Consider the following 14,102-nt stretch of genomic DNA (forward strand, 5'->3'; position numbering starts at 1 on the left):
CCACTTGGCTTATTTTGTCACTCTCCTTAAATTCATCGAGTTAAAGGTAAATTATGTGGTAGACACAGCAGCTGATGGATTTGTTTCATTTCTAGGCACTAATTCTGCTATTGCTAAGGATCTTGGTTGTCACGACCCGAACCAAAGCCCTGTCCGTGACGGACATCCTGAACCATGAAGGCTCGAGAGACCTTCTAACTTGTAATCATATACACCATTCATATATAAATAGGAAATGCAAAAATAAAATCTGCTACAAAAATATGGTCATAATCTAAATTTAGTTTAACAATGAGGAATAAAATCCAATATTAACTAAACACCGTCTGAAAACCGTCTGTAAAATCTCTACTACATGATCAAATAACAATTGTCTGAAAACTGGGACAAAGCCCCCAGTAGACCAAAACTATAATAAATAATAATTGCCTGAAAGAAACTAGGCCTTCTGAAATATAGAAGGCTCACCAACTAGTACTCTTCACTCCTGTCTGATGAAATCTACTGCTTATCAGGACCCCTAGACTGTGCCTCAGAACCTGGCAGGAAGGGGGTCAATACAGATGTACTGGTACGCAGAGCAATCCAAAATAAAGTTTTTATATAAATAAAATAGTTGAGAGCTAGTCATAAACATCATGAAAGGTATAATTTTCAAAACACATGGGCATTCTTGGAAAAAATATAAAAAACCTTTCTGTCAAAGGCAGTTTCTGATCTTTGTATTACTTCTGAGTTAGGTGACACTCCCCTATAAGTCTGATATTTCATGAGCTATATGGAATCCGCCATTGACTCGGCGGGGGAGCCCCCAACCGAAGTGTGTTGTAAGGGTTGGAGTGTCTGAGTCTGATACGCCACAGGGCACTAGGCCAGCGTATAATAATCTATCCGAATCGGCAAATCACAATTTTAGGCAATGAGTTGTCTGAACTCATGCCTTCTTCGGGGAACCACCTAAGCACTCTTTATGCCCAATTTTATTCTGTTCTGAATCATGCATTATTCTAGTTTAAACATCTGAAAAATCTGACTTCAAACATGCATTCTATTTTGTTCTACATTACCATGGCATTATCTGAATTGGTGTCGTGTCACCAAGACTTGTAAGTCCTATTTCTGAGCCATAATGCATCATTCATGATTCTTTCATTAAAGCATAGTTCATACCACCCAAACATGTAATTTAACAAAGGGAATTCATGTTCCAAAAACATAAGTCAAAACTATGCGAAATTCCCATCCTTTAAATAAATAAGTGGTGGTCATGTAATCTTTAACAAATCATGCAACCCTTATCATTATATAATTATGTTCAACATTCATCAACATAAACAACCCTCTCTCTTTTGAAATCAAAATCATAATCCAAATGTAACATTATTCAAGACATTTCATAACATGCTTTTCAAGATGCATTCAAACGATTTCATAGTATATCATAAGTAAATGAAAATCATCACAAGAGAGGGATTTTTCATGAATCATGCTCTCAATTCAATCATCAATCACAAGAGAGGGATTTTTCATGAATCATGCTCTCAATTCAATCATCAACCTTAAAACACATGCTTACAATATATATATATATAATTTCAAATCAATTTGGGTGAAAGCCTAAAGGTCAAAACAATATTATCAATGTTTCTAAAGCATGAATATATTCATAAATCTGAAAAATCCTTTCTTAAAATCAAGATTTTCATACCCATGAGATTTTAGGAAAACCCCTCTTACCTTAAATTAGAAACTTTTAAATAAACTCTAGCTTTTGGGATGCTACAAGTACGATTGATGGGTGCCTCTTGTAGCCCTCGCAATGGGAATTCCAAATCTTGAAGAATTAAGGAAAACCCACGGTTAAATCTTGATATATTTGGGTTTTTAGTTTGAAACACTAGGGTGAGTTCTTGATGAATTTGAGAGAAAAGAATCATATTTTGGTGTTTTGGGAGTTTAATCCCGTGTTATATCTGGATAAGGGATGGAACATACCCATTTTCCCTTAAAACGTGAAAATAGAACTTGAAATTTTGGTGTGTGCAATAGGGCGTGCGTCGCATGCTTATCGCATGATGCTACTGTCTCAGTCACTAAAATAGCCATAACTTTTTGCTCAGATATCAAATTTAAGAGAAATAGGTATCGTTGGAAAGCTAATTCAAAGAGATTTAATTTGATATATAGTAGGCCCTCTAATTCATTATATATAAAGAGTTATGGTCAATTGAATTTGACCCCAGTTTCGACGCTCACTCAAACTCGAATGATAGGAAAGCTTTGAACTCGTCCTTGAGTTAGGGGACCTCTATGATCTCAATTCATTCCTAAATAGGTTAACACACTACATAATTGATTAACATGCCAAATTTACATAGGATTTATGGCTTTTGGATCATCTATGCACAGAAACGATGGTGTTTATTCTAGCCCAAAATGCGGGGTATTACATCGGTGCTACAGCTTCTGCACCGCTACATTAGGTGCTGAGCTAGTACCTGCAATTAGCGAATCTGTTTCAAACCCTATCCTCTGTCAAAGGTTAGTCTCGACTGATTTTCATCATATCGGATGGGGTTGTGGGTCTTCTTAGCAGGCAATTCGTTGTCTATCCCTGCAACTTCAGGTACATTGGCTGCAGACACAACCTTGTGATTAGACAAGGGAAAGGATATGTCGTGTTGGGTCTTGAGACCGGAATTTTCATCTCCTCAGCAATGATCTCTCTGAAGTTCAAACTGAGTTTAACCACAAGACTTGCGACCGGTATTGCTCTATCATCTCCAATGATGTTATTTCCCTCAGTAAGCATCAAATGGGTGCACACTACACCCCACCAGAACATTGCCTCTTCAGTCAAGGAGGCCTTGAAAATATTTTCATTCGGGTTGGTCAACCATTCAGGTTTCCCTTCAGCTATGAGAGTGGCTAACCAAGACCTTTGATTTGTATAATGCTTCAACCGAGCGTAGAATGCAGGTGAGGTGGCCTAAGGAGTGAATTTGGGGACATAAATAAATTTGTTGATTGTTGTTTCTGAGAGATCCACCATCACACCCCTTAATGGAACTTTATCCAACAAAGGTTGGTTCGCTGATTTCTCTCCTTCTTTGCACATGTTCTCCAGTCGAGCCTAATAGTTTGCATAGAACTCCCAAACTAGTGTAGGGAAAAATGAGTTTTCTCCTTTCGCGGTTCATCCCAAGTCATAGTCTCAGAATTTTCGCTCCACTTCAGGGCATTTACTCAACCCAGTAGTGATGATCTTCTTTTCTTTAAAGATTGGCCTTTTAATGGTTTTTCTTTTAGTTCTGAGAAGCCCATCATAGAAGATTTTCTATGACTTGGGAATTTACCACCTAGCACTGTCTCGAACCTTGGGGTTCTTGCATTTAACCAGAGTTCCCCGAATCGGAGATTCTTCATCATCCTGTTCTTCAGCAGAAAGGGACTCAGATAATGGTCACTCAAATTCAGGTTTCTCAGAATCAACATGCTCTGACTCAGGCTCCCCAGACTCAGAATGCTTAGACTCAGGCTGCTCAGAAGCCGTACTGTCAGGTGGTGGTGTTGCTTCAGTATCACTTTCTTCACTCTCCTCCACCTCAACTGGTGGAGGTGGCAAAGGCTTTTTCGGGATTTTCTTTTTCCTTTGCTTCCTGAGCAGTAGCTTCTTCTCCTCGTAATCGGATCCCTCATCGAAGAGTCTCCAAGGTGCACTCCCTTTTGTCACTTTTTTGTAGGTTTGGTGCTCTTTCCTTTGGGTGCCATTATAAGACCTGTAGCAAAAGAAAGCAATCATTTAGCACTCATGATCATACAACTCAAGAAGTTCAGTCATTATAATTTCACATCCCTCAAAAGAGGTTCACAATTGTATCAGAGCAAAGTTATGACGACATGTTCTGATAAGTTGTCACAAATGTGATAGCTTATCAGGCGTGACATCAGCCTTAAACAAAATAGACTTATTTTTCCTAACTTGTGACGACATAGTCTGATAATCCATCATATTCGTGATAGCTTATAAGGCATATTGTCAGCCTTAAATAGAACAAGCTTATTTTTCCTAACTTGTGACTACATAGTCTGATAAGCCGTTATATTCATGATAGCTTATCAGACATATCATCAGCCTTAAATAGAACAGGCCTATTTTTTCCAGCTTGTGACGACATAGTTTGATAAGCCATCACATGCGTGATAACTTATCAAACACATTGTCAGCTCAGAACAAAACCTCCAGCTCAGTTTTAGTCTTGATTATCAAACCATTTTCTTTTTAGAATCGCATAGAGTTGTGTTCTTGAGCTAAGACCTGGGTTTTTTTGCACAATACAGCGCTATAAACCCTAGATGTCATTTTTCACACAATGGAAAGTTATGCTTGCCTCAATCCCTTTGAAACTAAGATTTACATTAGTTGCATCACTTACCAAATGAAGAAAAGAGTTGAGTACTGAGCATACCTGATGAACGACTTTCATTTGGTTACTCGAGTGAAGAAGAGTTCACAGATGAAAGAGGGTCCTTGATTTTTTTAAATTCAAACCCACTATCACAAGGAAGGATATTTTTCTTATTTTACTTGGAAATATTTTTGAAAAAATAAGGTAATAAACTAACTATGCAAAGAAATAAAACTTAAAGGAGAGAAAAAAGAGTATGCGGAAAGGTGAAAAGGTTGACTGGATCGGGTTGGATCTTTTTTTGTAATTCTGGGCCCGAATTTTACCTGACAGCTTATCAGATAACTGATAAGTCATTGATGATGTTGTCAGCTCAAGGCAGTATGTTGCCTCATTATGAATTCTCTGACGCCATTTCTGACGGCTTATCATAGGTGTGATAGCCTATCACAAACATCGTTAGCCTTATCAGAACATGTCTCAACTTTCTTGAGCTGACTACATCAGTTTCACTTTTTTGTACTAGAACCTAACTACAAAAATAAAAATACTTTGCTTGAAAACATAAAAATTTTGGGTTGCTTTCCAATAGCGCCTGATTTAGTGTCGCGGTACGACTCAGTTATCTTGACTACTCAGACTTCATCAAGAAAACCTACTGATGCCTCTTTACCATCTTCATAGAATACATCTATGATTGAGCAAACACTTATCTCATTTTGATGTGTCATAGGTGAGTGCATTGCGAATCTTGCTTCTTTGTCATTGAGCCTGAACTTCAGCTCATTCAGCTCCATGTCTACTATCACTCTCCCAGTCGTGAGGAATGGTCTACCCAAAATAGTAGGTACTTCAAAGTCCACATCACAATCAAGGACTATGAAATTAGAAGGAAGTATAAAGTCAGACACCTTTACCAATACATCATATAGTATTCCTATTGACCGCTTTACAGACCTATCCACCATCACCAGCTGCATGTTTGTCAGGGTCGGATCTCCCAAACCCTTCTTTCTATACACGGATAGTGGCATCAGATTTATGCTTTCCCCCAGATCACATAGGGCCTTAGCAATATCGAGAGGCTCGATTGTACATGGAATAATGAATACTCCAGGGTGGGCCTTCTTCTACACTAAGGATCGTATAGAAATGACACTGCAGTGGTGGAGACTGTCCACCGGCTCATAGATTACTGCCTTTTTCTTTGTCAACAGATCCTTCATAAACTTAGCATATCCTAGCATTTGCTCCAATGCCTCAACCAATGGCACATTCGTTGTCAATTTCTTGAGCATTGCCATAAACTTGCTGAATTTTGCATCATCAGTTTTTTTCTTCAATCGTTGAAAAAAGGGAGGTGATGGTTTTGGAATAAGGGTAACCACTACCTCCTTCTCCTTCTCTTTTATAAAGCATCAGCAGGGTTGTCCAGCTTCTCAGCCTCTACTGGACCACCTTCTTCTGGTTTATCATCAACTACCTCATCAACTATATTTTTCCCCACAGAAGGGCCAGGTAATATCTTACCACTTCTAGTGGTAATCGCCATACATGAGTCATCATTCTATGGATTCTGAACCGTATCACTAGGTAATGTTCCACTCTTCCTCTGGTTCAGCACTGCAAAGAGTTGGCTCATTTGATGTTCCATCTGTTTGATCGCAATGGAGTGCGAGTTTACCAACTGAATAATAGAGGACAGATCAGTCTTCATGGTAGTCACCCCTGAGTTGGTAGCCTCCACTCCCTTTAATAATTTAGCCATCATGTCCTCCATGGACATATTTTCAAAACTTAGTATAGCAACCTCACGATTTCCAGAATGGACATATAGCCCGCTCCTATTATTATTGCTTCTTTAATTTCCTTGCTACTGATTCTTATATCCAGCCTTTTTATAATAAGTCTGACCTTGATTTCCTTGACTATTGCCTCAAAAACCCCCCTGATTGTTTACATAGTTTGCCTCTTCTTCTGAGTCAGACTCCACTTTGCCCTGCGACCCACAACCTTCACTTTCTCAATTTTACCTGATAGTAAATGCTTGGTTAGCAATTCCATCTGTGTTTTTAGGTGAGCCATGTATTGATCAAGCTCCTCATCTCTTTTTTGTTGTTCGACAATCATATCCATAAAAATAGTAGGGCTTGCTACCACAGAGTCTCTGGTATGCCATGCCCGACTCTGTTTGGTCATTCTCTCTAGAATTTCTGAAGCCTCTAGGAATGTAAGATCAACAAATGAACCACCAGTAGCATTATCTATAATTGGTTTTGTCACAGAGTTAAGAGCCCTGTACAAAGTCTCCATCAAGCGTATGTCCATCATATTATGGTCCGAACACTATGTCAGCTTCTTTTTGAATCTCTCCTAGGTTTCATGAAAGGCTTCAGTTGGGAGCTGTCTAACGTTAATTATCTCATCCCTCAATTGTACCCTCCTGGAAGGTTGAAAGAACCTTTCTAGGAAAGATCCTTTCAACTGCCTCCAGTTGGTGATAGAATCGGGTGTTAGCTCATTAAGCCACAATGTTGCCTCCCCAGATAGAGAAAACGGAAATAATCTCAAATGGATAGCATTCTGATGCACTCCTAGGTTATCAAAAGATTTATAGAAAGTTCACCAGATGCAAGTTCGGATCATCCCCAGGAAGGCCACTAAACAACCCCTTTAGATTAAGGAGTTGAATCATAGTGCTCGTAATGTTGAATTTTTACCCAGGTGCTAACGGTGGAGGAATAATTGCACCTGTTGCAACTACTTCATCCCTTTCATCATCATCATCATTGAGGTCATACTGGACCGGCTGGTGATCTTGCTTTCCTTGGAACGAACGGTTCCTGTCACTGGTGAAATTATTTGCTCTGCACACCTTAGGTTACCAGGGTTCAGCAACTTCTCATCTCCCAAGTCTTCATCCTCATGATTTGGATGCCTTACTTGTTGACCGACATTCTATACATTCACCTGAGCTCTAGCTAAGGCTACTAACCTGTCAGCCTCGCTAGTCTGCCATTCTGCCAATTAGTTGCAATTTCAAATTAAATGGTAATAATGGTCCTCCGAAACTTTTAGTTCTTGGCATACACCACAAAAGTCCTGCAGAAAACAAAAACAACAAATAAACGTAAAACTAGGAAACTTGACTAACAGTCAATTAGCGCACACAAACTTTAATTTACACCCGTATTCCCTGGCAATGGTACCGTTTTTGATAACGCTCAAACTACACCTATCTTATGAGAATGTAAGCGATCGTTGTCAATATATAACCCAACTAGGTTGGGGTCGAATCCCACAGGGAATAGGTTGTGAATTTGAGTTATCTGCGGGTTAATCAACTGATAGTTACCAGTTTCCTATGAATGGGTTTTTTTTGGAAGTGTAACAAATAATTACTTCTCAGTTCAGTGTTTGAAATCAATATGATAAGGAAAACCAGAGTTATTTTCACTATGGGTATTGGGATTTGACAGATGCTAGTAACGGTTCAAGATTCTTATGGTAGGTAGGAATAGCAGACCATCCTTGTCGAAGTTATGTCTAAATATTTCTCAACCTATTTAGATATTTAATTACCTAATACACTCGAACTTAGGGAATTTATATTTCATAACAGGATGTTATCCCAAGTTAATTAATCTTGTTACAACATTAATTATTAAATGGAAGTTTAATGCTTCCAAGTCCCTGTTGATAATTCACTTCTTACTAGGGTTGGTTTCTTATCCCAAGCAAATCACCCATAAGCAAAGCTATTGTTTGCAACCAATAGTCAGCATGTAAAATAATGGAATTAACAAGAAATTCCTACCACCGTTAGAATCTTGAACACTTAGTTACGTTACAAAACCAAACCCATAGATCCCACAACTCGGGTTAAGGGAACTTAGCTACTCATAATAAAATAAGCAAGACAACAAGTTGAATTCATACTTAGATAGATGATCTTACAGCAAGATGAATAGCAACGACTGTTTCTCAGATTTGATCAAGCAGAAAATCCCAAAACAATTGTAATAATCTCTCTAAAGAATTAAAGTCAGAAGATAGAGAGAAAAGTGCTCAAAACGTGAGTTCCAGATGTCCAAGATGATGTATGAAAGCCCTAACATATGCTTTAAATACATCAGTCTAATTATGGAAACAAAATCATAGATCACAGTATTTTCTCAGACAGGTGACGACGTGTGTGACGGCTTATCAAGAGTCTGACGGCTTATTAGGAATGTCGTCAGCTTCTCTTCACTTTGCTAATCTCTGCCTTGGGATGACGATGAGGCTTTACGGCTTATCAAACATGTGATAACTTGTCAGAGATGTCATCACTTCTTTACTTAAAATCCATTCCCTGTCTAAGCCTGACGGCTTATCACATTTCTGACGGCCTATCACAGATTTCGTCATATGTTCCAGCTGAAGGCCATTCTCTGTCTAAGCCTGACGGCAACTTTGATAGCTTATCACAAGGCTAACGACGTATCAGACAAGACGTCATCTATTCTTCCTTCTCTACTTGCTCAGAAATCAACTCTTTTACTTCCATAATTGTTGATTCTCTTGTATCTCAACTTTTACTGCATTATCAAAGAGAAAACAATCAAAAACGACAAAAGTTGCTTAAGACTTCACAATTATTCTCAGTTAAAATCCTCAAACATGTTAGCATCTGCTCATACATCACTGTCCTTGGCAGGCTTAGAAGCATCCTAGTATGGGACTTTGGGGTGGGATAGGCTATTTTGGTGGTCAATCGGGCAAAATGGTGCAAACGGGCTATTTTCGGGCTAAATCAGGGTGCTATAACCCAGGTTTTCCTAGGTGGGCCTGAGAGCTGGGAGAGTTTTTTCCCAAAAATTGATCGAATTAACCAAGGCAAGTTTGGAAGAGGCCTAGTGTGGGCCCTTGGGGTGGGATAGGCTATTTGGGTGGTCAAACAAGTGAAACGATGAGAACGAGCCATTTTTAGGCCAAATCGATGTGCTATAGCCCACAGTTTCCTGGGTAGGCTAGGGGGCGAGCGTGTTTAGGACAAAAATTGACTGAGTTACCCCAGGTAAGCTGAGAAGTGGCCTAGTTTCGGCCCTTGGGAAGGGATAGGCTATTTGGGTTATCAAACAGGAAAAATGGTGCGAACGAGCCATTTTCGAGCTAAATCAGTGAGCTATAGCTCACCGTTTCCTGAGTGGGTCTGGGGACCGAGCGTGTTTTTGGTCAAAAATCGATCGAGCTTCCCTAGGCAAGTGGGAGAGTGGCTAGTGTACAACCGTAGGGTGGGATAGGCTATTTGGGTGGTCAAACGAGTGAAACGATGCGAAGCCAAATCGATGTGCTTTAGCCCATGATTTCATGGGTGGGCCTGAGGATCAGGTGTTATTTTGGCCAAAAATTGATCGGACTACCCCAAGTAGGATGGGGAGCAGCCTAGTGTAGGCCATTAGGGTGGGATAGTCTATTTGGGTGGTCAAACTGGAAAAATGGCATGAGCAGGCCATTTTTATGCCAAATCAGTGTGATATAGCCCACGATTTCTTGGGTGGGCTCGAGGGCCAAGCGTGGTTTTGGCCAAAAATTGATCGAGCAGGCTGGGGAGTGGCCCAATGTGGGCTATTAGGGTAGGATAGGCCTTTTGTGTGGTTAAACGGGCAAAACGGCCTGAAAGGGCCCTTCTCGGGCCAATTCGGTGTGCTGTAGCCCATGATTTCCTGGTTGGGACCTGGGGTCGAGCGTTTGATTGTTCAAAAATTGATCAAACTGCCCCAGGCAGGCTGGGGAGTGGCCTAGTACAGACCTTTGGTGTGGGATAGGCTATTTGGGTGGACAAATGTGTGAAATGGCACGAACGGGCCATTTTTGAGCCTAATCGGTGTGCTATAACCCATGGTTTCCTTGGTGAGCCCGAGGGTCGGGTATATTTTAGGCTGAAAATCAATTGAGATACCCCAGGCAGGCTGGAGAGCAGCCTAGTATGGGACGTTGTGGTGAAATATGCTATTTGGGTGGTCAAACGGTCTATACAGCGTGAATAGGCCATTTTCGAGCCAAAACGGTGTGCTATAGCCCACGATTTCAGGGTGGGCCATGTGGTCAGATGTGTTTTTCCTAAAAATCAATTTGGATGCCCCAGGTAGTCTGGGGAGCGGCCTAGTATGGGCACTTGGGGTGGGACAGGTTATTTAGGTGGTCAAATGGGCAAAATGGTGCGAACAGGCCATTTTAGAACCAAATCGGTGAACTATAGCCCATGATTTCTTAGGTGGGTCGAGCGTGTATTTATCAGAAAATTGATCGAGCTGCCCCAGACAAGCTGGAGAGCGGCTTAGTGTGGGTCTTTGGTGTGGGATAGGCTAATTGGGTGGTCAATCGGGCAAAACAGCGTGGACAGGTCATTTTCTGGCCCAATTGGTGTGCTATATCCCACGGTTTCCTTGGTGAGCCTGGTGGTCGGGCATTTTTTTGGCCAAAAAGTAATTGAGCTGCCCCAAGCAGGATGAGGAGCGGCCTAGTGTGGGCCCTTAGGTTGGAATAGATTATTTGGGTGGTTAAACGGGCAAAACAGCATGAACGGGCCATTTTTAAGCCAAATCGGTGTGCTATGGCCTACGGTTTCCTGGGTGGGCCGGTGTGCTAGATGTGCTTTTGGCCAAAAATTGATTGGTCTTCCCCATGCAGGCTGAGGAGCAGCCTAGTGTGGGCCCTTGAGGTGAGATAGGCTATTTGGGTGGTCAAATGGGTGAAATGGCCGAATGGGCTATTTTTTAGCCAAACGGTGTGCTATTGCCCATGATTTCCTAGGTGGGCTCGGGTGTGTATTTGTTCAAAAATTGATCGGGCTACCTCAAGCCGACTAGGAAGAGACCTAGTGTAGGCCCTTAGGGTTGGATAAGTGATTTTGGTGGTCAAACGGGTGAAACGGCATGAACGGGCCATTTTCAGGCCAAATCAGTGTGCTATAACCCACGGTTTCCTTGGTGGGCCAGGGGCGAGCATTTTTTTAGCTAAAAATCGACCGGGCTACAACAGGCAGGCTTTGGAGGGGCCTAGTATTGGACCTTGGGTAGGATAGGCTATTTGGGTGGTTAAATAGTTAAACAACGCGAATGGGCCATTTTCGAGCCAAATCGATGAGCTATAGCCTACGGTTTCCTGGTGGGCCCAGGAGCCGGGCGTGTTTTTTTTTCAAATATCGACCGGGCAACCCCAGGCAGGCTAGGGAGCATCCTAGTATAGGTCCTTGGGAAGGATAGGCTATTTTCGTTGTCAAATATGTGAAACAGCACGAACGGGCCATTTTTCAACCAAATCAGTGTGTTTTAGCCCACGATTGTGGGTGGTCCTCGTGGTCGGGCGGTTGTTTTGCCAAAAATTAATCGGGCTATCCCATCTAGGCTGGAGAGTTTCCAATATGAGCCCTTGAGGTACGATAAGCTATTTGGTGGTCAAACGGGCGAGACAGCGTGAACGGACTATTTTGAGCCAAATCAGTGTGCCATAGCCCACGATTTCCTGGGTGGGCCAGAGGAATTAGCGTATTTTTTGTTGAAAATCAACCGAAACTCCCCAGACAGGATGGGAAGCATCTTAATATAGGCCCTTGGTGTGGGATAGGTTATTTGGGTGGTCAAATGGGGGAAACATCGCGAATGGGCCATTTTCGAGTAAAGTCGGTAATCTATAGCCTATGGTTTCCTAGGTCAGCAAAGGGGTTGCCGTGGTTTTGGCTGAAAATGGATCAGGCTGCCCCTGGCAGGGTGGGGAACGTCTTATTGTGTACACTTGGGGTGGGATAGGCTATTTGGGCGGTCAAACAGGCGAAACAGCGTGATCGGGCTGATTTCGGGCTAAATCGGTGTGATATAGCTCACAGTTTTCTAGGTGGGCCTTGGGGTGGGGTGTGGTTTTAGCCGAAAATCATCCGAGCTGCCCAAGGCAGGCTTGTGAGTGTCCTAGTGTGGGCCCTTGGGGTGGGATAGGCTATTTGGGTGGTCAAACGGGTGAAACGGCACGAACGAACCATTTTTGGGCCTAATCAGTGTGCTATAGCCCACAGTTTCTTGGGTGGGCCCGGGGGCCTGGAGTATTTTTGGTCAAAAATCGACTGGTCTATGAGATTCGGGCGTATTTTTGGCCAAAAATTGATTGGACTTCCCCAGGCAGGCTGGGGAGCGGCCTACTGTGGGCCGTTAGGATGGGATAGGCTATTTGGATGGTAAAACTGGCGAAACGGTGCGAATAGGCCATTTTTGGGCCAAATCGATGTGCTATATCCCAAGGGTCCCTGGGTGGGCTCGGGGATCGGGCTTATTTTTGGCCGAAAATCAATCGGGCCTAGTGTGGGCCCTTGAGGTGAGATAGGCTATTTGGCTGGTCAAATGGGCGAAACAACGGGAATGGGCCATTTTCGGGATAAATTGGTGTGCTATAGCCCACGATTTCCTGGGTGGGCTCGGGGGCGGACGTATTTTTTCTTGAAAATAGATCGGGCTGTCCCAGGCAGGCTGGGGAGCGACCTAGTATGGGCCCTTAGGGTGGGATAGGTTATTTGGGCGGTCAAACGGGTGAAACGTCATGAATGGGCCATTTTTGGGCAAAATTAGTGGGCTATAGCCTATGATTTCCTGGGTCGACAAAGGGATCGGGTGTGTTTTTTGCTGAAAATGGATTGGGCTGCCCCAAGCAGGGTGAGAAGCAACCTAGTATGGGCACTTAGGGTGGGATAGGCTATTTAGGTAGTCAAACAGGCGAAATGGCACGAACGGGTCATTTTTGGGCTAAATCAGTGTGCTATAGCTCACAAATTGTTGGGTGGGCCCGGGGCTGAGCGTGTTTTTAACCAAATTGATCAAACTTTCCCAGGTAGGCTAGGGAGTGGCCTAGTATGGGCCCTTGGGGAGGGATAGGCTATTTGGGTAGTCAAACGGGCGAAACGGCTGGAACGGGCCGTTTTCTTGCAAAATCGGTGTGCTATAGTCCATGGTAAAGGTGTTAAGTGGGATGGACCGGGTCAACCCAGAATCGGCCCAAGAATGTTAACCGGGTTATGGGCCAATCCGGATCTGGGCCTGGTTAGATGGAACGGTTCGGTTCTGGGTCCCACACTAATTTTTTTAAAAACAATCCTTAACGGGCCCACTTAGCCCAATCCGGTCTAACCCAGCTAAACCCAGTTAAAAATCCGATCAAAACTGGTCAAAAACCCAAAAAAAAAAATCCAATATACACTATATATACCCACTTATATGCATTTTAAATACGTTAAACAATATATATACACTATATATAGAGTATATTTTACATTAGAATTTAAAAAATATATACACATATACACAATTACACATATATACGTACCATTCAATATATACGACTATACGTACTACTTTAAATAAAATATACTACAATGTATATATACTACAATATATATATATAGTTATATACTAATTTATAAAACATATACACATGAATACGTTAAATATATACATCTATAGAAGATTTATACACATATATACGTATCATTCAATAAATATGTACTACTTTTAATAAAACATACTCTACAATATATATATACTACAATATATATATATATATATAATTACATACTAATTTATAAAATATATACACATGTATACGTTAAATATATACTACTTTAGAAAATATATACACATATATACATACCATTTAATATATGTACTA

This window comes from Capsicum annuum, chromosome 9 (genome assembly GCF_002878395.1).
Source record: "Capsicum annuum cultivar UCD-10X-F1 chromosome 9, UCD10Xv1.1, whole genome shotgun sequence".
Classification (NCBI taxonomy): Eukaryota; Viridiplantae; Streptophyta; class Magnoliopsida; order Solanales; family Solanaceae; genus Capsicum; species Capsicum annuum.